This window comes from Borostomias antarcticus (assembly GCF_949987555.1).
Source record: "Borostomias antarcticus genome assembly, chromosome: 10".
In the NCBI taxonomy this organism is placed as follows: Eukaryota; Metazoa; Chordata; class Actinopteri; order Stomiiformes; family Stomiidae; genus Borostomias; species Borostomias antarcticus.
Window position 1 is genome coordinate 13,916,598 of NC_140243.1, and position 4,793 is coordinate 13,921,390.

The following is a 4,793-nucleotide window of genomic DNA, read 5'->3' on the forward strand; positions in this document are numbered from 1 at the left end:
AGATCTTCCCATAGAATACTGGTGACCCAGTGTGCAGTGCTCGGCTTGCCTGCTATCACCACCCCTGGACTGAAACACGGATTCCCTGACCCTCCATCTGGATATGGACTTTTGATTACGGATATTGGACATTGTTTGTTGACTGCTGACCCCTGCCTGTTTATCGTTTTTGACCTTGCCTGCTGGACTTTGTATTTAGTATTAAACCGCCCTTTGGGCTTTGCATTTTTTTCTCTGCCTCCTGTGTCGTGCGTTTGGGTCAAAATCCAACCCGGTCATAACATCATCTGTCCCCAGTGACCATCTAGAGGCATCTAGGAGGCGCCACTAGACTAAATATTTATACAGTAAGCATTTTAGAATGACAGTACTTCACGCAAATAATAGCTTCCCCGTGAACTGAGGAGCAACAGACATGGATCTGTATCAATCCCCAAGTGCTTTAGCAGCCCAGTATAAAGACAAGAGAGACTGTCTGGGTTATCAACCCTTGGTATTGAGAGCTGACGCACACCCATTCTAGATGTAAAGAGTATTATTGCACAGAGGAATGCCAGGAGACACGCTCGCATAAATAATACAACACGTACAAAGCAGCTCCTGAATGCAACAGCCTCTACTATGTAGCATACAGGATCGTTTTTTTTTTTTACTGAGGAGCTGTATGCCTTCTTGAAATTGGCATAAAGCAAATCCAAAGTTCTATTTTCTCTGGTGGGGCAATTCACAAACTGACTGAAGGTGGGCAATGTGGATGAGAGCGAGGTATAGTTGAAATCACCAGAGATCGCCAGGCACATCCACTCTTATCTCAGATGGCTTCAAATTTATTAAATCTTGAGTTCCAAGACTGTAAGGACAAATGACCAAATCTGACCAAAACTAACAAAATCAAAACAAAAAATGGCCAAACAGCACTGGTTATGCTTCATATACTGTAGCTCTGTGACATGATAATTTACAGACCTGTTCTAAAAAGAAATTGCCCATAAAGGTTAGCTAACTATATATATATATTTCCAAAGGTTGCTGTGCGCAAGATAGCAATTACATGTATAGATACTGAATCTAAACAAACTGGCAGCAAGCTAATACATTTAGGCTGCTACATTATTTAGTTGAGATTAAACATTTGGGCATTTGGACATTTCAGCAGAGGGAAAGTACAGCATAGATTGGGATACAGAATACACAAAGTAGCAAATACAAATGCAAGAGAGAGAACAAGGAACATATAGAATATATACATACAGTACAGTCTGATCTAAGTATGTATAATAATACTCATATACTATAATAATACTCATATACATACTCAACATACATGCACACATCCACATCACTCAGGACCACCCAGGAACACTCAGACACTGTTGTCTAGCCAGTTGTCTAGCTAGCTGAAGCTACTAGGCTATAGGCCAAACATGCAGCAAGCACCGATCAAATCTGTGATTTGAAGTCAATGCCCTGTAACTGCAGATGGTGTTTGTGATATTTTGGGAATGTGTGACCATACAATTTTATACAACACAGACTGAAGCCCCTGATCACTGGAGAGAGAGAGAGACCGAGAACCTGAGGTTGTTGTCACTGCTCCACAAGTCTCCAAGCGTCTCCTTGGTGTCGCCCCCCCCCCCCAGCCTGGGGAGGATGGGGGCTGGAGTATCTTGGTCTATTTAAGGATTTAATCATAACCTTCAGCCTGCTCATTACTGTTAGCGGATATTGGTTTTGTCTTGTCTATTTATCCTCAGAGGGGTGTTCATCTAGTGAACCTGCCAGCATGTGTCCTCTATCAGCCTCTAAATCACAGCTCACCTCCTAAAATATTGATTACATGTCACACATTATGAAGTCCCAGTAGGGTAGTAAGGAAATAAGCTCAAGGTCTGAGTCCTTACAGTAATCAGTGGTCTACAGTGTTGCTGTGTCCAGGTCTTGCTGTCCCAGGTCTGAGCATGGATGTCTTGGTAGCCTATCCAAAAACTCTGTCCTTTAAGGACCAATTGATCCAACTGTTGTGTGTCCGGCTGTGTGCACCACCGCTGCAATACCAGAAACAAGCCCTCAAGCCTACCGCAGGGCTATCAGCAGGCAGGTATTCAACAGTCTCTTTGTGATGACACAACAGGCACCTCCTCCTTAGATGTGCCACATGTCTGTTCATAGCGATGGCTCCATGAATAATCATCATCCACTGTAGATCAGCTGTGTGTTTTGGTATCAAGGATGTTTATTTGTTGTGCAAGATACAGGTAGCATGTATAATGAAATACACAGTGGGAGGCTTCTACAGCATGCATCAGCATCCTCTCAGGAGAGAGAGAGACAGAGAGAGAGAGGGTGGGGGGGGGTGAACATAAAATGGGCAGAAAAAAAGGAGAGAGGGAGGTTGAGGAGTATGAAGGAAGGACAGGAGGACATACAGTAAACAATTGACAATCATTCAATAATACTGCATAAACAACATGCTGTCCTCCCTGCAACCTTCCTGTTTCAACCTCCCTGGTTCAATCTTGCTGTTTCAACCTCCCTGGGTAAACCTTGCTGTTTCAAGCTCCCTGGTTCAATCTTGCTGTTTTAACCTCCCTGGGTAAACCTTGCTGTTTCAACCTCCCTGGGTAAACCTTGTTGTTTCAACCTCCCTGGGTAAACCTTGCTGTTTCAGCTCTTTATATCAAACATGTTCCTCCGTGAGGTCTACTGTCCACAGAACTGATGTCTCCTGTGATTGCACTCATTGTAACAGAGACCAAGAATGTTGTGTGTTGGATCTGTGGGAACTGTACTCATCTCAATGTCATCGGTTTCCATGTGCTTTCTGTGATAACTGAGGAACAATACAACTTTGTCTACATATCACTCACTATGATTAATTACCTATAAAATTGAATGTCACCATGTGACATTGGTTCATAAAACACAGGCGAGGTAATTTAATGGATGGCATGAGCAATCACATAGAGACAGCTCAACAAGCTAGCAGGGAAGATTCCATTTAAGATTCATGATTAGTTTTATTCGTCACAGTTAATGTACGGTGTACAGTCACATTGACATTTTTCTATGATGTTTTGGGATCTTGAGAAGTGGTGCTGTACCTGCTGGGTGTTAAGAGTCTAACCAGGTTGATGAATGTGAGAAAAATTGGCACAGTTAAATTATAATATGGTTTATAATTTGTAAAGTGGTTAAAAGCAGTTTGTGCACTACTGAAGCATCTAGGCCAGTCATGAAACTGTAAAGCTTGGTTCACATCACATACTGTACAATGTGTTTAAAGAAATTTTAGAATGGGACTGTTTTTGAAACTGCCTTATCAGTTCTAAAGATTTGACATGCTGAATCTTTAAGGACTTCAGTTTTACAGCTGTATGTGAATCCAGATTTATAAACAATCAACATCTTAATGTGATAGCCAGATTCTTATGACTGCACAGTACAAGTACAATGCTCTATGTTGTACAAGGCACACATAGAGTACACATTTGAAATTGTCATCTTGGAAGAACCCTTACAGAGAGACCCTTACTGCAGCTAGAGGTAGTTTGACCCATGGTGCTGTTTGTCCCTCAGGACCAACAGGCTAGTCTCACATTCCTTACATTCATTAGCTGGCTCTCCAGTGCTCCTCGCCTCATCTCTCTCCCCTCTGCAGCCTGTGTGTTCACAGCTGTACTCTAACTCCATCTAATTACAGCTGTACTCTACCCTCATAGTCTGGTTACTGGCCTCTTGATACGTGCCTGCTAGCTCCCCACCAACATAGTGGCAACTAACTGGAGATAGCCTAGTAAGTAGTTGCCAAATAACTTACAAGCTAGCTATATCATGTACTCAGTGCTAGGCACTAGCCATCTAGACATAACCATGTACAGTAACTAGCCAACTACACACAGCATTTTAGCTCATTAACTAGCTAGCCTAACTCCACTGTAGCCTAGTATCCAACTGACAAGTTAAAGTCGCACTGAAATGAAAAAAGCATTCTGTCCCATTTTGGTTCACATAATTGGTCACAGTGTTCACCTATTCAACGATGTATGCCAAAAAAATTACAAAATTCTACTTTTGTTGTAATCTTATATCAAAGTATATAATTTCTTATTTCCTGGAAAACGGTAGGTCACGTGCAATGACGACAACAGGTACCTTAGATTTTAGGCCAATAATCTCACGACATCCACCTGTCAATCAACGCTATCCTTCTATCGAATCTGTCTAAAGTTCTTAAAACCTGTCCACTTGTCAATGTTCCAATCAAATTCCTCTAAACATAATGCCCCACCCTCATAGCTTGTTTGCATCGGAAATATGTCAAACTACGGAAGTTAGATGATCTCAAACGTCCGTTTCAGTGCAACTTTAAGATAAGGTAATATAAGAGGAACTTTAATAATCACACAGGGGTGGGGGGGGGGGGGGTTGGATGTTACAGCAGCGAGCCAGTGAGCTGTCCGTCGACTCCCAGGCAGAACCAGACAACCGCTGTGATGGACAGCTCCATAGGGAGAGCTAGGGGCTGGGGAGGAGAACCGGTCAGTCAACTGGAGTCCTGGAACCCTTCCATCAACCTGAACCAAGTGCAGTAACAAGGCCTTGGAGAGAAGGAGAAACGCACTCATTGTCATTTCTCTGTCATAAGCTCCTAAGTCCTTATACACAAGCCTGTAATTAACACAGGGGAAGCCAGCAGTGTGAAAGCAGCAGAACAGGGAGCCATACTGTTCCCCGGCCCTCTATAGTATCTAAGGGAACATAATGGGTTGGAGGCTGAGGCCAGTGCCCTGAGA